We start from the raw sequence: 24,241 nt of genomic DNA on the forward strand, positions 1-24,241 counted from the left end.
ATGTTCCTACTCATGACCACAGAATGTGAGCTCAGATCTACAGGGATGAAGAGGTCATATAGGTTCCTAAGCTGAATGTGGGCCCCAGACCAAATCAGATAGATGGGGTTTAAAGTCAACAATATTTATACCCCTTTCCCATATTAGGGAGTTACTCTCTTCCCTGATTTAGTTTTCTGTTCCTTTTCCAGCCATGACATCACCTCCCCCAGACAATAACTTGGATCCACCTGCATATAAGATTTCAGGTTCAGGAAAACAAAACAAAACAAAAACAAAAATAAAAAAACAAAAAACTAGTATAGCCATAGGCCCTTTAGAATATAACTAAAATATGCCTACTAGCTATCTACAAAACGGAGACCCACCCAACTCTTCATCTGCACTATTCCAGCCTTTAGGTCCATGATTGTTCAGCAATTTGTTTGGCTTTGTATGTTAACTCTATTTTCAGCCACAAGTTTCCAGATGCTAGCACAATGCCAACCAGACTCCCCTGGACAGCTTCCCCAGAGCCCCACCCTTCTAGGGAAAGAGAGAGGCAGGCTGGGAGTATGGATCGACCTGTTAATACCCATGTTCAGTGGGGAAGCAATTACAGAAGCCAGACCTTCCATCTTCTGCACCCCAAAATGACCTTGGGTCCATACTCCCAGAGGAATAAAGAAGAGGAAAGCTATCAGGGGAGGGGATAGGGATACAGAGCTCTGGTGGTAGGAATTGTGTGAAAATGTACCACTCTTATCCTATAGTCTTGTCAATATTTCCATTTTATTAATAAAAATATATAAAAAGAATCAGAAAGGCCCCACAGAAGATGACACAGAAAGTCATGTTATTGTGTTATGCTTCTTTCTGACTGGCTTTGAGTGGGGTAAATTGAGCAGGTCAGCCTCACTCAAGGTGGAGGAAAAGAAGGCATTACAGTGCTGAAAAACTCAGAACCAACAAGGACATGTAAAATGGTAGAAAATGTGACCTGAGGAGCTCACCTCCTCAAAGGAAGGTAAGATACCATTCCAGAGACTACTCTATCCAGTGTCCTTGATCTTGATGCAGATTCAGGTGTATGAAGGAGCCTGTTTGGCAACATTTCCAGATCTAAAACTGAACCTTGGGAGAATCCTCTCATACTGAGTCAGAAGTAGGGTACAATGTGAGAGCAATTCCAAAAAGCTGGGACATCTTCATCTATGGGAAGTCACTTGGACAAAGGAAACCTGGTATGGAGCCTCATGCAGGAAGGGGTTTCTGAGGATGACAGGTCCAGTGGGTTTGTAAATCTTTTATTACAACCTCGAGTTGATGGATGTGACCCATGAGGGTGTCTTGCATCTGGGGAAGGGGGATGCTCCTGCATGTTATTTCACATGCCCTGTAGAATTGTATTTTTGTGGACAATTGAGTCTTGGAATTATTATTTGTTTGTTTGTTTGTTTTTTCCTCCAGTGTTATTGCTGGGGCTAGTTGCCTGCACTATGAATTCACTGTTCCTGGAGGCCATTTTTTCCATGTTTGTTGTTGCTGTTATTGTTGTCAGATAGGACAGAGAAATCGAGAGCTCTGCTGCATGTGTACTTAAACCAGTGTGTCATGGCTCGGTCTCCTTTATTTCTATTTCTTATTAGTGATTTAATAATTATTAACAAGATTTTTGTGTAAGAGGGATGCAATTCCATACATTTCCCACCACTGAGTTCTGTTCCCATCCCCGTCACTTGAAGATTCCCTATTCTTTATCCTTCTGGGAGCATGTACCAAAATTCTTTATGGGAATCAGAAGGTAGAAGTTCTGATTTCTGTAATTGCTTCTCCACTGGACATGGACATTGGCAGTGAGAGGGAATCAGAAAGAATTCAGAAGGGAGTCGGGCGGTAGTGCAGTGGTTAAGCACAGGTGGCTCAAAGGACAAGGACTGGCATAAAGATCCTGGCTCAAGCCCCCACCTCCCCACTTGCAGGGGAATCACTTCACAAGTGGTGAAGCAGATCTGCAGGTGTCTATCTTTCTCTCCCCCCTTCTCTTCATTTCTCTCTGTCCTATCCAACAACGACAACAACAATAATAACTACAATAATAAGACAACAAGGGCAACAAAAAGGGAAACTGAATAAATAAATATTTAAAAAAATAAGAAAGAATTCAGAAAATTTTAGCTGAGGGGAATTCCAGTAAACCTACTCACTCTCTAATTCCTGGTCCTGAAAGACAAGATTCCCTGTACTCTGCCCCATGAGTAACTATGATAACCTCTTGCACCTGAGGCCAATTTAGCTAGCTTCCATGTCCCAGGAATGCCCTTTTGATTGATAGGCCTTGCCCTTTGAGGCAGGAAACGCCCCTTCAGGCCTCCCCTTGGCATCACACTGGTTCTTTCTGCTCTATTTGTTCCTCCATGTCTTATGCCTTTCTCCTGCACCCATTTTTGGCTCCAGTCTCCTTGAATTTCAGCATCTTTTCCCTAACAGCAAATTGATCCATGCCGGACTAGCTTTGCGGACGGGAGAGAGATGACCAGGGACTCATGGCTGAGCTGCGAACACAGTTCAATCTTTATTGATAAGCAGGGATGCAGTTTGATCTAGCCATCTCTAATCACAATCCTGTCATATATATATATATATTGAGGCGGAAGTGTCAGGAAGAGGAAGTACGTAGGATAGGGGGTGGGGAGAAGGAAAAAGCGAACCAGTGGGGATTAAACCAATGAATACAATGATTATGTAAATATACCAGAGTCAAACAATGCAACAGAAGGGGTCTTAGAAGAAGCAGAATTTAGAAGCATACCAACATTTCCCCCTTTCTTTTTAACTAATGGCCACAGTATCAAGAGTGTGGGGTGAACAGAAACCTATATCATACATGCATTTTCAATAGAACTGGCATAAGACATGGAGGAACAAATAGAGCAGAAAGAACCAGTGTGATGCCAATGGGAGGCCTGAAGGGGCGTTTCCTTCCTCAAAGGGCAAGGCCTATCAGTCAAAAGGGCATTCCTGTCTCTGGGGGCATCTCTTGCCTCAGGGGGCCTTTCATGCCTGAAAGGGCGTTTCCTGCCTCTGTCGGCAGGACCTAGTAAGGAGGGGGGGTTTCCTGACTCTGGGGACAGAGCCTGCAGGCGAGGGGGCGTGGCCTATAAAGTCCCAAGGCTCTGGCTGCTAAGTTCATGCACTGCTGCGGTCAGTCTTTGAGAAACCCAGCAGCATAAAGGGAAACTGCTGTAAAGTTGTGTAAAGTATCCAAGAGGTGTACCAGTAAGTCCAATAGAAGTGCAAGTCCAAAGCAGATGACCACAGAAGAAATTCGAGGGATGAAACACTGCACATCTGTCTCGATGGGGAAGGTCAACCACTGGAATTCCGCTTTTCGTAGAGAGTGAGCTTTGGAGTCTGTGAATCTGTTTCTTTCTTTTTTTTTTCTTTTTTCCTCCTCCAGGGTTATTGCTGGACTCGGTGCCTGCACCATGAATCCACCACTCCTGGAGGCCATTTTTTCCCCCTTTTGTTGCCCTTGTTGTAGCTTCGTTGTGGTTATTATTATTGCCCTTGTTGACACAATTTGTTGTTGGATAGGACAGAGAGAAATGGAGAGAGGAGGGGAAGACAGAGAAGGGGAGAGAAAGATAGACACCTGCAGACCTGCTTCACCGCCTGTGAAGCAACTCCCCTGCAGGTGGGGAGCTGGGGGCTCGAACCGGGATCCTTACACCGGTCCCTGCGCTTTGCGCCACATGTGCTTAACCCACTGCGCCACCGCCCGACCCCCGTGAATCTGTTTCTTAAGGCCATGTCAGTTCACATCATTAGTTTCGGGTGCAGAAGGATGCTGTAGTCATGCCATCTTGTGGGTGATGTCAGAGAACAGGGGTCCAAATGGATTTCCAGGGATTTTTTGGACTGTTTCTGGATGTCTCTAGAAATTATGGCTGTGTCCAGCATTTTTTTTAAGTCAATGTCATACAAAAATTCAGTCACTCAAATCACTTTCTTATGAAACGCAATTGAAAGCAGACAGCAAACTTAAGATACTCAGAGAGAATAATGAGGGGAGAATCGAGAGACAAGTGGTAGGCAGTTTTTGCTTCTTTCACCTTGAACCAGATTATCCAGATTTCACCATGTAGCATCATGAGTCCCTAGAGGGCATCCTAGTCCAAAACGCTCCTCAAAATTCCATTTAGGGTGCTTCTGAAGGTTCCTGCTGGATTGCTGCAGGCACCCATTTTTAAAATCGTCTTCCCATCAAAGAAAGAATCAAATCAGGGGAGTCGGGCTGTAGCGCAGCGGGTTAAGCACAGGTGGCACAAAGCACAAGGATGGGCATAAGGATCCCAGTTCGAACCCTGGCTCCCCACCTGCAGGGGAGTTGCTTCACAGGCGGTGAAGCAGGTCTGCAGGTGTCTATCTTTCTCTCCTCCTCTCTGTCTTCCCCTCTTCTCTCCATTTCTCTCTGTCCTATTCAACAACGACAACAACAATAATAACTACAACAATAAAACAACAAGGGCAACAAAAGAGAATAAATAACCTAAATAAATTTTAAAAAATTTTTAAAAAAAGAATCAAATCAGGAGGGTAGAACTAACCACATGCCTCCATTCTTGGGGACTGCCAGGATACTGGAGAATGCTCTTCAAGTTAGAGTAGTCCTTCTCCACGGGAACATGTGAGAGGAAGTCCAGAAAGTCTAAGGAGAACTCTCCGCACATCTCCCAAGCTCTATGATCACAGTCATAAGGAGCCAAAGTTCCCGGTCAGGGAACCAAAGTGTGGCCCAGAGAAAAATGTTCCAGAGACACAGAAACTGTCTCATGAAGAAAGAGTAGAAGCTTTGGGAAACCTCTTCATAAGTAGAAAAGAAACCCATGGCGGATGGGTAGCCAAGTTTACTTATCTGGGGGATGGGCGGGTTAGGTCCCACGTTGGTTGGGCGCCATATGCCAGTCCCTGTTCGGGGCGCAATTTGCTGGTCCCAGTTCGGGGGAGACATATAAGACAGGGCTTTCTAATGAAGAGATATTTAGATTAGAAGAGATTAGATTGTTGAACTGCATCCCTGCTCATCAATAAAAATTGAACTGTGTTCCCAGCTCAGTCATGAGTCCCTGGTCATCTCTGTCCCGCCTACAAAGCCAGCTCAGCAAATGGCACCTGAACAGGGACTGGCAGATCCATACCCCCAGCCTGTTTCTGTCTTTCCCTAGTGGGGCAGGTCTTCTGGAGAGGTGAGGTTCCAAGACACAGTGGTAAGGTCGTCTGCCCAAAGAATTCAGGTTAGAGTCACAGTAGCATCTGCAACTTGGTGACAGAAAGGCAATAAGATATAAGGCAGGACAGATTGTTTAATAAACACAGTTTGTTTTTACCTTGATGACTGGGATGCTCAGGGGTTTGTCTGAGGTCAAACTCACCTTGTTTCCTTGATCACAACCCCCCCAACACACACAAACACACACACACACACACACACACACACACTCCTGGTTTCTTCTCTTTGCCATTAAGTTCTGTATGCATGCACTGCAGGGGTCCATTCCAATCCCTTCTATGTAGAATGAGGCAAAAGTCAGTAAATAGAAATAGTGGGAAACGACTGACTTCTATGAATCCAATTACATAACTAATAGGAGCTATACATTTCTCCTGAGAGGTAATGAGATGCTATGTCCTCTTGCAGAATGCAAACTATGGTAAGAGAAAGGAAAAATTCCTATGACCTGCCTCCTGCTGAGCTTTCTCTTCAGTCACCCCAGAGATCTATGAGTAAAGTGAGAATTAGTGAGGCTGTGGAATTCAACCTAAGCCTCTGTGCTTGTTAACAGAGTCAGGAAATTCAAGGCATGCAGGCCTCACTCAACAACCTTAGGAGTACTCACCTCCAGACTTTCTACTGCTGGTATAATATTCTACTGCTGCACATTTAGTGGTGATATGTCTTCAAGGGGTCTTTGAGAATCTCCCTGGTGGGTGGCATTCCTATGTTCATCCAGCAATGAAATTGGGAGCAGCAAGGAAATGGTTATCAAACAGAGTTTAGTATTTCAAAATGGTCTCACCCAAGTAATGAAGCTAAAGGGTTGACATTCTGCTGGGGCCCTAGTCGGGGAGTCTTGAGATTCCCAAACAGACATGATGAGCCTAGACCTCAAATAAATCCCTCTCTCCAGTGTTACTGGTCATCTCTATGAGGAAAAACAAAATAGACCATTTGTGCTCCCCCATAGAACCTTGCCCTCAACTTGCATCAACAACGGTAGAGAATGTTCCAACCTCCAAAGGGAGGCTGGACAACATACTCTATGCTACACCTGAGAAAGAGGGGTCCTGAAATTAAGGTAGCTTGGAATGTTCCTACTCATGACCACAGAATGCAAACTCAGACCTACAGGGATGCAGAGGTCACATAGGCTCCTAAGCTGAATATGGGCTCCATATCAAATAGATGGGGTTTACAGTCAACAATATTTATACCCCTTTCCCATATTAGGGAGATACTCTCTTCCCAGATCCAGCTGTCTGGTCCTTTTTCCAGCCAAGACATCATCTCCCCCGACAATAACTTGGATCCACCTGCATATCAGAGGTCAGGCTCAGAAAAAAAAAAAAAAACTTAGTATAATCATGGGCCCTTTGGAATATACTTAAAATAGGCCTATTAGCTATCTACAAAACAGAGAGCCCCAAATCTTCATCTGTATTCCAGCCTTTAGGTTTATGATTAGTCAATAATTTGTTTGGCTTTATATGTTAACTCTTCTTTCAACCACCAGGTTCCCTATGCTACCATGATGCCAACCAGACTTCCCTGGGCAGATGACCCCACCAATGTGTCCTGGAGCCCAGTTTCCCCAGAGCCCTGCCCCACTAGAAAAAGAGAGAGGCTGGGAGTATGGATAGACCTGTCAATGCCCATATTCATCAGGGAAGCAATTACAGAAGCCAGACCTTCTACCTTCTGCATCCCACAATGACCTTGGGTTCATACTCCCAGAGGGATAAAGAGTAGGAAAGCTATCAGGGGAGGGGATGGGATACAGAGTTCTGGTGGTGGGAACTGTGTGGAGTTGTACCTCTTTTATCCTGTGGTTTCTGTCAGTGTTTCCTTTTTATAAATAAAATAAAATAAAATTCCAAAATGGAGCACTGAGTAGAGTTCAGGCATTATTTTGTGTGTCAGAACCTGAATTCAAGTCATGGAACCCCCACCTACAGGGGGAAAGCTTCACATACAATGAAGCAATTCTGTAGGTCTCTCTCTAAGTCCCCCTCCCTGTCCTCACCTACTTCTCTCTAACCTATCTAGTGCAAAAGTTTTTTTTTTTAATGGTCACATTGATAACATGAGTACAGATGACCTCACCAATGTGTCCCGGACCCCCACCTCTCCAGAGCTCCACCCCACTAGGGAAAGATAGAAACAGGCTGGGAGTATGGATTCACATTCCAACACCCATGTCCAGCAGAGAAGCAATTCCAGAAGCCAGGCTTTCCACCTTCTGTACCCCATAATTATCCTGGGTACACACTCCCAGAGAAGGATAAAGAATAGGGTAGCCTCCACTGTAAGGGATGGGATGCTGACCTCTGGTGGTGAGAGTTGTGTCGACTGTACCCCTTTTATCCAATGGACTTGTAGATCATGATTAAATAAATGATTAATTACAAAATGCTCATGTAAATCAGTCACCTTGCAGACACTGAGGCTTGGCAATAACCCTGGCAGCAATAAGACATAAATAAAATGGGTGACTGGGCAGTAGCACAAAAGGTTAAGCACATATAAGTATGAAAGTACAAGGACCCCTGCAAGGATCCAGGTTGGAGCCCCTGGATCCCTACCTGTAGGGGGATGCTTCACAAGCAGTGAAGCCAGTCTGCAGGTGTCTTATCTTTCTCTTTCCCTCTCTGCCTCTCACTTATTATCTCAATTTCTCTCTGTCCTATGGCAAAAATGGCCATCAGGAGCAATGAATTCATTGTGCTAGCACTGAGCCCCAGCAATCACCCTGGAGGCAAATAAATAAGTAAAATAAAGTGCAAATGAGAAAAGTCAATTGACTGTTCCTGCAGAGTAACTGGAGAACTGTTTCAGCAAAATTTAGAGACAGTACACTTCAAGTCCAAGAGAGTAAAAGGACACCTCCCCGTTGACCAAGAAGTGGGCAGAGTCAAGAGAGAACTGCCACCTTCCTCTTCCAGCCCAGAACTCCTCTTCCTCCACAATCAGATTAGATGGTATGGTTGAGTAGGCATTCTTGAACTGGCCTAGTCTCCTGACTGGTTGGGTTGTTATCGTTTTAGCAGAGAGTGTTTGTCATGGTCCTCAGGCGGTTGGACCTACATCAGCTGAGACTGTTGCTATAGTTTGTTGAAGTTTATTACAACAGAATGTTCCACTGACCCGACAGATCCCTTTTTGTGTCTTTCCCATTATTGCTTTGTTCTTTTAGAGTGCTGCTGTGCAATCTCAGGAACCACCACTCACCCTACCTTTGTGACTTAAAATCTTTCTGCCTAGACCTAAAACTAATACAACACAAATTCTCTAAATAGGATTATTTAGCTGATACATTCCATTAACACCTCATGGGGTCAAATTGAAGGTCTTAGTAGAAGGGTGTGCTTTCTGGAAGATCTAGGTGAGTATTCTCATGCCTGCCTTCTTGGGTTCCAGAAACCTTATTCCTTATTCCTTACATCCTTCTTTTTCTATGAAGCTCACCATTTCAACATCTGGATTGGGCTTCACATCTCCTTTCTCTGCCATTGACCCTCCTATCTGCCTCTTTTAAAGACTCTTGTTGTATTGGGTGGAATTACAGGATGAGTTTATTCTTCACATGTTTAAAGGTTTGTCACACAAAGAAGAAAGTATGATTTTCAGGAATTTTAAGCTTTATTTAGGAAAACTGAGAACACTCACATGTTGGAGTATACATGGAGAGAGGGAGAGAGAGGGAGAGAGAAGGAGAGAGAGGAGAGAGAGAGAGAGAGTGCTGGTCTGGCTAGCTTTGTGGGTGGGAGACAGAGGGGATTTCATTTGAGCAGATGCTTTTTCATGTGAAGACTTGACAGCTGAAATTCACCTACTTGTCAAACAAAACTTGTAGCAGATTAGAAGTTTACTATAATTGATAACTCCATTAATATTGGAGTCCTTTCTAGTATGATTTTAAGGTTGTTTAAACAGTTTAAACTCAATAAAATGTGGAAAGGTAAATAGAAGAACCATGGTTAGAAGCCTCAAGCATGAGAATCATTAACATAATCTACCCCACCCATAACTCATACAGTTTTCAGGATTAAAAGTTTCAGATTTATACCAAGACGTAAAAAAAAAAAAATCAAAAGAGGAAAAATCAATTTTGTTGGATTGTTTCTGGATGTCTCTAGAAATCATGGCTGCGTCTAGCATTTTTTTTTTGTAAAGTCAACGTCATACAAAAATTCAGTCATTCAAATCACTCTCTTGCGAAATTCAACTGAAAGCAGACAGCAAACTTAAGATATTCAGAGAGAACAATGAGGGGAAAATTGAGAGAAAAGTGGTAGGCATTTTTTGCTTCTTTCACCTTGAACCAGATTATCCAGATCTCACTATGTAGCATCATGAGTCCCCGGAGGGCGTCCTAGTCCAAAAAGCTCCTCGAAATTCCATTTAGGATGCTTCTGAAGGTTTCTGCTGGATTGCTGCAGGCACCCATTTTTAAAAACGTCTTCCCATCGAAGAAAGAATCGAATCAGGAGGGTAGAACTAACCACGTGTTTCCATTCTTGGAGACTGCCAGGGTACTGAAGAATGCTCCTCAAATTAGAGTAGTCCTTCTCCACAGGAAACATGCGAGAGGAAGTCCAAAAAGTACAAGGAGAAATTTTCGCGCATCTCCCAAGCTCTTTGATCATAGTCATAAGAAACCAAAGTGTGGCCCGGAGCAAAATGTAGTCCTTCTCCTCGGGAAACATGGGAGAGGGAATCCAGAAAGTCCAAGGAGAAATCTCCATGCATCTTCCAAGCTCTACGATCACAGTCATAAGGAACCAAAGTTCCCGGTCAGGGAACCAAAGTGTGGCCCAGAGATAAATGTTCCAGAGAAACTGTCTCATGAAGAAATAGTAGAAGCTTTGGAAAACCTCTTCATTAGTAGAAAGGCAGGCCATGGCAGCTTTACTTATCTGGTCTTCTTTGGTCTGCTGCATGTGTGTGGATCTGAGATTCCTATCCCTGTTTAGGTACCATTATGCCAGGCTTGCTAGCTTCATGGGTGGGAGACAGAGAGACGACCAGAGACTCATGGCTGAGTGGTACGCAGTTCAGTCTTTATTCATGTGGAATGCTGCGCAATCTAAGCTATTCTAATCACAATCCTGCCTTTATATGTCCTTGCCAAGTAGGGTGGAAACAGCATGTGACATAGAGAGGGTGGAGCAAAAAGAGATTGGTGGAAATCAGGGTGTGACAAGGACAGGGGGCGGAGCAAAAAGAGAGTATGAACCAGTGGTATTGAACCAATGCCCTGCAGGCAGGGCGGTTCTTAGGTAACAGTGGTTATGTAAATAGAATATAGTGTTTAGCAGGGGGATTAAACTAATGAAATAGAGGGGGTTTTAGAAGCAGAATTAGACGCATACCAACAAGAGAGAGAGAGAGAGAGAGAGAATCAGAGCCCTTACTCACATGGGCAAGGAGCAAGGGCAAGACACATCCACAGGTCTAGCTTAAAAACATCTAAATCCCACCTTCATCTCCTTTATAAGCCACACCCACACCTGTTACTACTCCCATTTCCTGTGAAACAATTTTCTTCCCCCCAGCACCCAGGTATGCCTGAGGAATATGTGTTCTGGCATGGTGCAGCAGTGTTTTTTTACCCTAAGTACTTCCTGTCATTTCTGACCCCACCATTGTGACTGTAATAGGGGATTCTTGGATAATCCAGATTATTTTCCCTTCTCAAAAATCTGAACTTAATCTCATCAGTGTCAAAAGTTCAGATACAAGAGAAGAAAAATTAATGAATAAGCTGACCAGTAATTAGTGAATTAGTAGAATTTTTTGTACTAATTAGTAAATGTTTATTGTGGACACACATAAAAAGACAGTCTACAAATGGGGAACACTCAAACCAAACATGGCATGAGGCTCAGGGGTCTATTTTTATAAAACTGGTTAGATAATGAGGAAGCAGCTACTGTTTATATTTCGTAGTGGTTAGTTATAACAGCCTAATTTTATTAAATGACAGGGAACTGGTTAGTAGCTGCACCATATCAATTTTGGGAACACTTAAAATTTTGCTTATGATTTTCAGAGGCATAAACAAGAAGTGACCCAGGTCAAGTTATTCTCACAAAACAAGCTAAATTAAACTTTGCTTATATAACAGATCTGCTTTTCTTTCCTTTTTTTTTTTTGTCTGCATGGAGGATTTTAAAAGCTGGTTTCTTATGTTTGACTTCCACACCTATGAAGTCTCTTTTGTCATTGATGGCAACCTGGTCACAGGTTCTGAAGATCAGAATATGGAAATAGTGTGTGTGTGTGTGTGTGTGTGTGTGTGTGTGTGTGTGTGTGTGTGTGTGTGTGTGTTAGTCTGTCTACTATTGATTAAGTTTGCCTAAATGCAAACCCTAATATAAGAACTGGGGTACAGTTTATTTGAGGTATTATCTGGATTTACAGTGAGAGAGAATGAGTAAGAGAAGGGAAGGAGAAAGACCCAGAGAGGGTATGTTAAGGAGCACATGGTGTGTGGTACTACCCAGAAACCAAAGCCATGCTCAAGAATTCTACACCTAGAGCATATGAACTTGGGAAGTTCAAAATGCTGCCCCTCCTTGGCTGAGGATTTCTCCTGGAGGCATCTCCTCTGTGGGATGCAGCACAGTAAGCCTGTGTGCTGGGGGGCAGGAGGATGATCAGGGTGCCCCTGTGACCTCCCACTGGGTGACTACAGGAATGTCAGATGGCCACCCACAGTGCATATGTATGCAGGATTTGCAGTGCGGGGCACCAGCCTGCGACTTTGTCACTGAAAAGTATGAAAAAAGGCTGGGCGGTGGTGATGCACCTGGTTAAGCACACACAGTATGAACTGCAAGGGTCCGGGTTTGAGTCCCTGGCTCCCCACCTACAGGAGGGATGGCTTCACAAGCAGTGCAGCAGGTTTGCAGGTGTCTCTCTTTCTTTCTCCCTCTCTATCTCTTCTTCCTCCTCTATCAATTTCTCTCTGTCCTAGCCAATAAAATGGGGAAAGAAAAAAGAAAGAAAAAGGCTGCCAGGAGCAGTGGATTCATAGTGTTAGTCCTGAGTCCCAGTGATAAGCCTGAAGTCAAAAAAAGAATATATATATATATATATATATATATATATATATATATATATATATATATATATGAAAGAGAACAAGAGGAAAATGAGAGGCAATGTGTGGGTGGGGGTGGGGGTGTCACCCACCCTCCCTGTCCTCTTCATACACATTCTGTAATTCCAGCCTGAGAAATTTTAAGGTTTGGGGACTTTTCCAACCCTGGATCCGATCCACCAACCCCTCCTGGATATTGAGTGCATTCTGCTCTTGGTCTCTGCCAACTGGCCAACAAACCAAGGCTAGAGCAGGCAACTCATCAAAGTGCCTGCATATCAGATGTCAGGCTCAGAAAAAGTAGTATAGTCAAGGGCCCTTTGGAATCTACCTAAAATAGGCCTACTAGCTATGTACAAAACGGAGACCCCCAGCTTTTCATCTGAACTATTCCAATCTTTAGGCCCATGATTGTTCAACAATTTGTTTGGTTTTATATGTTAACTCTTCTTTCAGCAACCAGGTTCCAGATGCTAGCATGATGCCAACCGGACTTCCCTGGGCAGATGACCCCACCAATGTGTCCTGGAGCCCTGCTTCCTCAGAACCCTGTCCCACTAGGGAAAGAGAGGGACAGGTTGGGAATATGTATCAACCTGCCAATGCCTATGTTAAGCAGGAAAGCAATTACAGAAGCCAGACCTTCCACCTTCTGCACCCCATAATGACCCTGGTCCACACTCCCAGAGAGGTAAAGAATAGGAAAGCTATCAAGGGAGGGGATGGGAGACTGAGTTATGGTGGTGGGAATTGTGAGGAGTTGTACCCCTCTTATCCTGTGGTTTTTGTCAGTGTTTCCTTTTTATAAATACAAATTTTTTAAAAAGTGTCTTGTTGGTATGCTTCTAAATCCTGCTTATAAGACCTTCTGTTTTGCTCATCACATTAGGTTCGCTTGTATTACTTAAGATGTATTCTATTTTCATAACCACTGTTAACTAAGCACCCCCCTGCCTCCGGGACATTGGTTTAATCCTATCTGTTTTACGCTTTTCCCTTCTCCCCACCCCCTATCCTACATACTTCCTTGTTCCTGACTCTTCCGCCTCAGGAGAGATGCAGGACAGAATTGTGTTGTGATTAGAAGAGATTAGATTGTTGAACCACATCTCCGCTCCTCAATAAAGAGATACTGCTTCCCAGCTCAGCCATGAGTCCCTGGTCATCTCTCTCTCTCCCACCCGTGAAGCTAGCACAACAAAAGTGTCTTGGTCTGTTGTTTTCGACGGGTTATGTTGATTTCGCCGGGCTGGCTTCACAGGCGGGTAACAGACGACCCGGGACTCATGGCTGGGTTGTAGGCAGTATCTCTTTATTCATGCAGGACGCAGCACAATCTATACCAAGCTAAGCTAAACTCAAGGTAAAGTACTCTAAAACTCACAATGCTGTCTTTATATATACTTGCCAAGTAGGGTGGAAACAGGATGTGACATAGAGAGGGTGGAGAGAAAAGTGACTGGTGAAAATCAGAGTGTGACAAAGAAGGGGCAGAGCAGGCGAGAATCCTATCACTGAACCACAATGCCCTGGAGGGAGGGTGGAACTTGTTAACAGTGGTTATGTAAATAGAATAGTGTTAAGCAGGGGGGATTTAAACCAAATGAAACAGAAGGGGTTTCATGCATACCAACATTGGTCCAGAAGTGATTCCTGTAACTAGCTTCTTCCTTGCTGTGACTGAAAGCTTGATACCAGGGGCTGGGGAAGGCAGTCCATCAGGAGTGAGCTGGGCTAACTAAGAAAGGCAGGATGAGGCCTTTGTTAAATAACTGTGTTTATGGGGTGGGGTGGTGCACACCTGGTACAGCACATCTATGTGTGCAGACTCAGGTTCAAGTCCCACCTGCAAGGGAAGTTTCACAAGTAAGGGGGCAGTGTTGCAGGTCCCCCCCCCCCACCCTAATTATAAAAAAAAGGAAAGAAGGAAGGGTAGTAGAAAAGAAGAAAGGAGCAAAAGAATCGTATTTCTCTCAGGATTTAGCTTTGCAAACTTAGCACACACTCAGGTATGAGTCCACTTGTGTCTTTTTCCTTAATGTTGTAAAGGACAAAGAGAGAAGGAAGAAGTCTTGATTAGTAGGACCGGGTACAGATCATATTTCATAGAGTTCATTGGCCCTTGAAATGTTTATTATTATATTTACTTATTTACCAGAGCACTGCTCAGCTCTTATTTATGATAGTTCCGGGGACTGAACTTGGGACATTGGAGCTTCAGACATGAAAGTGTATTGTATAAACTGCAGAGTTATCTCCCTGATCCTTCGAGTTCTCTGGTTATTAGTGAAGCTGGTCTTAATTATTATGGAAGCAAGAAAACAACAAAACAATCTTTACAGAGTTTTTGAAGATGAACTAGCTTCTTGTCAGTTGGTGAAGTTTTTAAACGTTTAACGTGGTGGGAGTCTTGTGCAAAATATGGGAGTCAAATTTTCCTTTCTTATTTATTGATTTGCAAATGATGATAATTGCATTTATTACACTGCCAAATGCAAACCCAAATACTAGTTCGTTTTACAACCAGGCACATCACAAAAATAAGATAAATGACTGCTTTCATCATTGAGTTCACAGGAAGAAAATATTTTCTTTTCCCTGAAATGGTTTTCTTTTTTTCTTTTAATTTCTATATTGGGGGATTAATATTTTTTAAATTTTTATTTATAAAAATGTAACACTGACAAAAACCATAGGATAAGAGGGATACAACTCCACACAATTCACAACACCAGAAATTCATATCCCACCCCCTCCCCCGATAGCTTTCCTATTCTTTTTTTTAATATTTATTTAATTTATTTATTCCCTTTTGTTGCCCTTGTTGTTTTATTGTTGTAGTTATTATTGTTGTTGGATAGGACAGAGTGAAACGGAGAGAGGAGGGGAAGACAGAGAGGAGGAAAGAAAGATAGACACCTGCAGACCTGCTTCACCGCCTGTGAAGCAACTCCCCTGCAGGTGGGGAGCCGGGGTTCGAACCGGGATCCTTATGCCGGTCCTTGTGCTTTGCGCCACCTGCGCTTAACCCGCTGCGCTACAGCCCGACTCCCCAGCTTTCCTATTCTTTAACCCCCTGGGAGTATGTGGACCCAAGGTCGTTGTGGGATGCAGAAGGTGTAAGGTCTGGCTTCTGTAATTGCTTCCCCACTGAACATGGGTATTAGCGGGTTGATCCATACTCCAGGCCTGCCTCTCTCTTTCCCTAGTGGGGCACGGTTCTGGGGAAGTCAACAATATTTATACACCTTTCCCATATTTGGGGGCTACTCTTGCCTTATCCAGCTGTCTGGTTCTTTTTCCAGCCATGGCATCATCTCCCCAGACAATAACTTGGGTCCACCTGCATATGAGATGTCAGGCTCTGGAGAAAGAAAAAAAAAAACAAACTAGTATAGTTATGGGCTCTTTGGAATGTTTATTTGTTTTTACCAGAGCACTGCTCAGCTCTGGTTTATAGTGCTGTGGGGGATTTGAACCTGGGATTTTGAAACCTCGGGTAGGAGAGTCTCTTTGAATAATCATTATGCTCTCTACCCCCAATCTAAATCTTTCCCTTTTATTTCTTTAAAGTCTTTTTTTATGACCTTTATTTATTTATTTACTGGATACAGACAGCCAGAAATCAAAAGGGAGGTGGGAGATAGAGATGGAGAGATACAGAGAGAGATCTTCAGCCCTGCTTTACCACACAAAGCTTTAAACATGGGTCCTTGCACACTGTAACATGTGTGCTCAACCAGGTGTGCCACACCAGACGCCCAGTTCTTCCCTTTTCATGCGATGTATGGTAGTGGAACCTCGAGGTGAGAAAGAGTTGAGATGAACTTGAATCAACCAGACAGTTGATTCCATCTCCAATGTGCCTTTTCCCTGCATGGCTCTTGGGGGACAAGTCAGTATCTCAGAGGGTTACATCCCTTGGGAGTCAAGGGGGACATGGCCTTGATGCTTATGGTCACTATGTGATAATACATGATTAAATCTACCAGTGTCCTTTGCATCATGGGACAATGGATCTTAGGCTAATTCGTTTTTTCTTATACTGGATTGACAGAGACCAGCTGATCTCCCTTCCTTGCCTTTTTGATGCATTTGCTGGAGTTATCTATGTTTTGTGAGAAATATCCTTTACATAACCCCAGGAAAAGAGTAGGTAGAGTCTTAGGTGGCATCCCCAATTTGACCTCTTCAGCATCTCTGCTTTCAGGTTCTTTCTGCTTTGGAGATAGACAGAGGTGCATTCTTGCTTCCTCCCCCTCTCCTCCCCTCTCTCCAGCAGAATGGCTCCAATCTTTTCTGCTCAGCATCTATTTACAAAGCAGGTCACCAACGGAGTGCTGCCTCTAAAAATAGAAAGTCATTACGGAGCAGACAAGTGTCTGCACTTGTCCTGGGAGAGCTAGGATGGTTTCCACATTCCTTGTCTTTTTTTCCTCTCTTTGTTTCTGTGCACTGCAGCCCCCCTCTTCCGCCCCACTTCTGTGCACATCTGGAGGAGACCAGAGCACATCTCAACTCTGAGTTATAGCGGTGCCAGTGATTGAACCCGGAACCTCAGAGCCTCAGGAAGGAAAGTCTTTGGCATGACCATTATGCTGTCTTCACAGACCTCCTCTTCCCTTTTCATTCCCAGCAACAATAGCCAGCTTCCAGAGGTCCTACTGCATTCCATCCCTGTGTTCAGGCACTGCAAACTAGGACCCTGGGCTCCTGAAGTTAAGGCTGTGGCTGAAGAAAGATAAAAATCCCTTAACACTGCATGTTCACTGCTGCCTGGCAGGAGATTCATGATCCTACCTCTCCATAACCTTCGCTGAGTGAGTTCAAGCACATACCAGTGTATTGGGGGGATTTGGGCTGAGTTTGTTCCCTACATTTTTAAAGGCTTATCACACACAAACTCTGCAAAGAACTGAGGAGAAAGCAAGATCTTCAGGAATTTTATGCTTTATTTAGGAAAACTGAGAACACTCACATGTTGGTGTACACATGGGCCAAGAGAGTGAGAGAAAAAGAGATCCTAAGAGCCCTTATTCCCAAGATGGCAGGTCCACCTAGGCAGAAAGAGAGCCCAAGCCACACCCCAGGTCTAGCTTATAAACATGGAAGCCCCACCTTCACCTGCTTTCTAAGCCACACCCACACCTGTTACCACCCTTCACTTCCTGTGCAGCAATTTCCTTCCCCCAGGCACACATGTGTACTTGGGGAACATGTGTTCTGGCATGGTGCAGCAGTGTCTATGTTCCCAAGGTTGTGCTTCTAAGGCTTTCTACAGCCCTTATTCTTCAAAGGCACCAGAAAGAGTTTTCTATCCTAGTAAGCAGGCCCCTCTGTCTCCTGGGCTCCACAAAACACTAGGAAGTACCTGGGGGGAACATAGACACTGCTGCACCATGCCAGAACACATGTTCCCAGGTCCTGGGAGAGGGGGTTCAGTTTTTCCCACCTTTCCACATCTGGTTCTAGTTCAGGTGATGTTTCTTCTCCAGCTACTGGCCTGCTATTGTTCCTTTAGGGGCTGCTCCAACAGAAGTGAAAGTAGGTGATTCCAGTACTCTTCGGGCTTTGGTAGCATTTGTTTAAGAAATTCCCTCCTCCTAACAGATTGTCAGTAAAGAGAGAGCAGGCAATGACCCCGGGAACCTAGATGTTACTGCTCCCTTCTTGAGACCTGCCCCACACCTTCCCTGCTAAATTCACAGTGAACTCAGAGACAAAGGAGTATGCTCTTGTGGAACAGCCCAGTAACTCTGCTATTGTTGTAGTGAGACTGGATTGTATTTTCTTATATACTTGAATTGACTCCCTAGTGTCACACAGTAGGAAAACGTACTTGGGTTGAGGGGATGCAAGCAGTGGCACACCTGGTTAAGTGCACACACCACAATATGCAAGGGCCCAGGTTCAAGTCCCTGGTCCCCAACTGCAGGGAAGGAAAGCTTCACAATTGGTGAAGCAGGCCTGCAGGTGTCTCTCTTCCTCTCTATCTCCCCTGACCCTCTCAATTTCTGTCTCTACCCAATAATAAATACACATTTTAAAAAATTTAAGAAAGGAAATTAAACAAAAGAGAGAAGGAAAGACAGATAGACAGAAAGATGTACTTGGACTGGGTTTGATTTGCTGCTTTAAAGGAAAGGACTCTGGGATTGCAGGGGGAGGGAGGGCTTTCAGGTTCTGGTAGAAGATGGTGGAGGAGCACCTAGGCTAAGCTTAGAGTGTTTTACAGAAAACTGAGAAATTTTACACATGTACCAACAATTGTATTTACTATTGACTATAACCATTAATGCTCCCCCCCCCCACAATTAAAAAAAATCTACAGAAAAGAGAAAGGAAGGAAAGAAAGGGAGGGCGGGAGGAAGGAAAGAAGGAAGATGAGGACAAGGTCTCTTTACTTCTGTTCATGGACACCCAATGCAAATAGTGCCTGACTAAGTTCTAAAGAATTACCAAGTGCCTGTCAGGCTGGGTGGGCAGTAGTAGAGTGACTGCGGCAGGGAGCCTGTGATTGGCTCCATGGCTCCTTGTGCCAGCAGACTGCGGGCAAGCTAGTGATCACCTGGTTTACCACATGACATCAGAAATCTAAGTATCTGTGTTATTGATTTGGGAGTAGATGAAACTAATTCTCAGCACTCACAGGCCAAGTGAAACATGCTATTGGATAACGTTGAAGCAGAGAAATAACCTTACTCCTGCTTAATGGGGAAGGGCATTGTCCCCCCTGAAGGAGCTATAGTTTATTATTCAATTATTGCTCAGTTATTCAGTATGATAGATTTGTGAGGGGAAAGATCCGAGGAAAGAGATATTCGGCAATGTTTGCACCATTCATTAAAAAATGAAGACACGTGTGGCGGGGGGAGGGGAGGGAGCAGCTCCCCTTCACGGAGTCATCTTGGGGGATGATTAATGCAGAGGCTACATCTCATTATGTGGCTGCCATGATAAACCTGCTAAGTCTCTCAACCTACAGTGTTCACCAGTGAACCCAGCCAGACCTCACACTCCTAAGAGTTTCCTTGGCTTTTAAGCTTCCTCTGTAGATGCTGAGGGGGAGCTCAGCATTCAGCTGTCCGAGGAGTCTTTCCTGTTCAGTCCGTCTATTGTAGAGATTTTGGCTCTTGCCTTCATTATTATCTTTTGACATCTACAGAAGCTTTTTGTTTGTTTTTCTTTCTTTCTTTTTTTCAGCACGGGAAAGCAGAGCCTGTGCTATTTGTCAGGGGCATGAATTTACTTCTCGTGTCGACACACTGATCTTTCCTCCACAGAAGTAGGCAAGCTTCCCTGGGGCTGTGGCTTTGGGAACATGAATTAGAACATCATAGCATTTTCTTGGGGGGGGGGGGGAAGGTCACCTTGCATTTGGTTCAGCTGAAGTATATAGATTTGTTTTTGGGTTTCTTTTTTTTTTTTTTCTCTTTTTGGTGGGGGGAAATGTATTTGCAACCTTCCTGGCCTACTCTCCCACCTCCCTAGAGGCCATCAATGTGAGAGCTAGTGAGATCAGGCATAGCCCTTCCCTCTCCCAACTCCTATCCTTGGCTCAACTGCAACATCACTGTCTTCACGCTTTGCAGTCTTTCAACAATGTTCTAAGGTTTCCAGGGATAATCTCCACCTCACAGATGGAGGGACCACTGCTGAGGCTGGTCTCACTCTTGTGCAGCTGAAGGGGAAGGAGAGAAAGGAATGGAAGCCTAGCTCTGGAGAACTAGGCCTGTGATAGGGCTCCAAGCAGAGGCTGAACACTCAGGAAGCAAGGGACACCCGTCTAACTGAAGAGGACCGACCCCTGAGGAACAGGCAGAGTGTTATCCAGTTGTTGCCTTAAAAATCTTTTTTTTTTTTTTTTTTTTTTTGCCCCTGGGGTCTCCTCCCTGCAAGATTCCATTGGTGTAGGTGGCAGACTTTTTTTCCCTTTCAATTTCAGTTTGAGAGGGGATGGGGTCTGGCATTGGTGCACCTGATTGAGCACGTATGCTACAGTGAGCAAGGGCAGGAATTCAAGACTCTGGTCCCTGGCTATGGGAGGGTGGCTTCACAAGTGATGAAGCAGTGTTTCTAGTGCATCTTTTCATTTTTAAATATTATTTTTAATGTATTTATTTATTTGCCTCCAGTCGCTGGGGCTTGGTACTGGTACACTACAAGTCCACTGCTTCTGGTGGCTTTTTTTTTTTTTCCTCAGTAGGATAGAGATAAATTGACAGGGAAGGGTAGATAGAAGGAGATAAAGACAGACACCTGCAGACCTGCTCCACCACTTGTGAAGTGACCTCTCTGCAGGTGGGGAGCCGGGGGATTGAACCAGGATCCTTGCACAAGTCCTCGTGCTTCAAACTATGTGCGCTTAACCTGGTGCACCACTGCCCGACACTCTCTCTTCCTCTTTATCTCCCCCTCTTGATTTCTGTCTTTTAAAGAAATGAGATGCCAGAGCTGAGACACATATGGGTGGAGACACACCACTGCAGTGCTCCATTATTCATGGGGTTTCCCTTTGGTGCTGTGCATGATAGTCCCATGTGGTTCCAGGACTCAGTCCCATATCCTTGTGCATGGCAAAGTGTGTGCCCTACACGCTGACCTATCTCTGGCCTCTCGGTTGGCTTTGATTGCAGCCAGCTGGACTGGCTGAAGCAGGGTTTAGTAACCAGCAGGCAAACACACCAAAAGCCCCAACAGGAGACCCCAAGGTCCAAGGCAGGCTGAGACTCAGTGATATGGTGTCAAGGCTGAATCCCGCATAGCAAGTCCAAAGCATGGAGCTGACACTTGACTTGCTGGAGGGCAAGATGTGCTTGCTGAGAAGATCCTAGACCAGAGAGGATGCCAGGATGCCTGCTTTCACTTGACATTCCCCTCCATGCCAACTGGTGTGATCTGGGAGACAAGTATTATCAGGGGGTGACTCACAGAAGGGGCATGAATATGATGACTGAGGATTTTCAGACCACTGTGGGAACTGGGGTGGTTTTCAGTCTACACTGGAAGTATTTGTGTGTGTGCCATGGTTGTCATGATCTTTTGTTGTTGTTGTTGCCACCAGGGTTATGGCTGAGACTTGGTACTCACACAACACCACCATTCCCAGTAGCCATTTCTGAGGGAGAGACACCTGTATGTAGCACTTCTCCAGCCCTTCTGAAGCTTTTCTGTTGTGGGTGGAGACAGCAAGCTAGAATCTGAGTTCTTGTGAATGGAAATGTATGTCCATGATCTTTAGTAGCTGACTGTTGTATATATTTAGTGTGTATGGTGCACACACATCCAGGGTGGTCTCCAAGAGGCCTGCCTCCTGGTATTTACACCCACCCATTCTGTGCCCTGACTAGGACATTCAGTCAATAGTACAAAGAGGATTCTAAGTGATGTTACTTTGGAATTCTAGGCACAGAAGTCTTGGCTTTGTGTTGTGTGATCTCACTTGCAGATTCTCCCCTCTAGGACCACTTGCTCTGGGAGAAGTCAGTTGTTCTGTTGTGAGAACATTCAGGCAGGCGGTGGAGAGGAACAGAGACTACAGCCTTGAGAATACATCAGCACCTGGATTCTCCAGCCCCAGCCAGGCTTAAGAGGACCAAGGCTCTGACAGTCTGCAGCCTGGGGAGAGGCATCGAGACTGACTGTATTCCAGATTTCCATTTTGAGGAGAGTATAGGACACTGCAAATGTTCTTTTTAAATTGCTTAGTGCTGTCAATCTCTTAGGCAGCAACTGACAAAGAATAAACCAAGGAGTCCACTCCATTTGATATCCATCTGATTCAGAGGCTGCACTCTGAAGAGCTGTGCTCTTTCCATGAGTTGAAACAAAGAATAATTTGGAAGGAGAGCATTTTGGGGCAAGGGCAGGGCAGTGAAAAATGAGGCATTTGGGGCCGCATGCATCTCCAGGTGCTGTCAAAAGGCAGTTAAGGGTATGCAAAACTGGATATCAGGAGGGATGCTAAGCTGAGCTGTCAGGGAATGGTCAGTAGGGGGAGGTGAAAAAAAAATCTAGACTTCATTATAAGATCAAGGAACACAGAGCTGTTAAGATTCTGCACAAAAGCATCTTTTTTTTTTTTTCCAGAGCTCCCAATTATTTAATGCAAAAGCGCCAGGCCTGGGCCACATCACAGACAATTTAACTATACTGAAGATAAAAATCCCCAGAAAAAAAAGCAAAAAGAAATTTCACTGTGGTCACAGCCATAATTTTAACAACTTGGTGAAAGCATCACTTAGAAACGCTAGCTTTCGTGTCTCATAAAGTTAAACACATGTTTAAAAAGGCATCAGCTGTTAGTTTTAAAGCAACAGGAAGAACTCAGGTCCTTTAACATCAAACACCAGAATGGCTATTTCAGTCTGCCATGCCTGAATTGGTCCGGCTAACAAGAAAGATGACCAGGAGGATGTTAGCGCGGAGATGAACCGGGGTGAATTTAACCCAGAAAGCTGATTTCAAATTTAAAGGCTTCCTTTATTCTGTTACTTTCTGTGCCCTGCAAACCTTCATGCTTTTCTCCAACCTCAGATCTCTTCTGTGCAGACACTGAGTAAGTGCTGCTATGAGGTGAGTCTTAAGCTGAGCTGGGAAGCAGTAGATTGAGATGGTGTTTGTCTTGCAGAGCTGAAAAGCCAATGAGAGGAATGACAAGGAAGTCAGCGATCATAACCCAGTGCAATGGCCGAATGATTAATCTTAGGGAATGTGGGTCATTTTTAATAATGTGTAAGATGGCTCCTGAAATTCCAAGACTAGGGAATGTGTGCTACAAAGCTTCTAAAAGAAGGCATCAAACATATTCTCCCGGGTGCTTTGAATTAAAAGCACAATCTACCACTATATGATGAAAAAACAATGAACAGAATTGTACTGTCCACAGGGATTAAGACCTTTACATTTCATAACAAATTATAGAGAAGCATGAAAATCAAAATCCTATTCTGCCAGCATCACACGGCTTCTCGCAGAAGCCTTTATAATTAACCTTTTATGTGACAGAATACTTTGTAAGACATTTCAGCATTTATTGTTCCATGGCTGAGATGGATACATCATTTCAACATCTGGAAATGGATGCAGAACCTTGATTTCTTGCAGTGACTTGTGGCTGTACATCATTCACGAGCTGGGAAAAGTTAGAGGCTTGTTCCAGTGGGATTTTTTTTTAAGACTTACATTAAAGTAGAAGAGATTTCAATGGGTAGCTTTTATTTAGTAGTACACACATTACTCTCTTTTTTTTTTTTGCTATTAGGGAGAAAACAAAGGTTTTTTCCTTGTATTAAACAACTCTCCAAATCAAAAAGTCTATCATTTTATAAAATATTTCACAGAAAACAAAACTGTACCAAAAATAATAATAATTAAGACGACTTTCGAGTTTCCAAGCAAATTCATTTACTGACTAGGCATGTTGGTGAGTTGACTGTTCTTAAGCAGTCCATAGTGAGAGGGAAAGTCCTGAAAGAGAGAAAAATTAAATACACATTTGTACACATCAACAAAGTAACAATCATACACAGTTGGGAATGACAAGATTTAGGCAGAGGTAGTAGGCAAGTTGAAATTTAATAGAAATAAGGATATTTATGGAGAACAATGCAAATCAGGACTGCAGAAATTAAAAAAAAACATCAGCATATCTGTATTCAGCAAAGGAGGTGGTAGGTATGATGATGACGATGAAAATATTATCCATTACGACTTTTGTGGGTGTGATTTCAGAATGGCAACGCCTCATGTTATATTTCTAGTACTGACATCTGAGTTCTGAACTGAGTTACTTATAGACATACAGACACACTGGTAGATCTCTTGCATCTGAGAAGAGACTCAACTTCCAGACACACTGCAAACCCTTTTTATTC

General features: G+C 44.0%; 1 protein-coding gene across 1 annotated transcript in view; it reads right to left on the bottom strand.

Annotated features, from left to right (window-relative positions):
• Positions 1 to 23,420: 23,420 nt before the first annotated feature.
• The window catches only part of KHDRBS3 (KH RNA binding domain containing, signal transduction associated 3), a 194,311-nt gene continuing 193,490 nt past the window's right edge, over positions 23,421 to 24,241 (bottom strand). Inside the window, exon 11 of the transcript XR_009552426.1 lies at positions 23,421 to 23,834. The gene's annotated coding sequence lies outside the window, so the exon portion shown is untranslated. The remainder of the gene's footprint in view (positions 23,835 to 24,241) is intronic.

This window comes from Erinaceus europaeus, chromosome 1, assembly GCF_950295315.1.
Source record: "Erinaceus europaeus chromosome 1, mEriEur2.1, whole genome shotgun sequence".
Taxonomy (NCBI): domain Eukaryota; kingdom Metazoa; phylum Chordata; class Mammalia; order Eulipotyphla; family Erinaceidae; genus Erinaceus; species Erinaceus europaeus.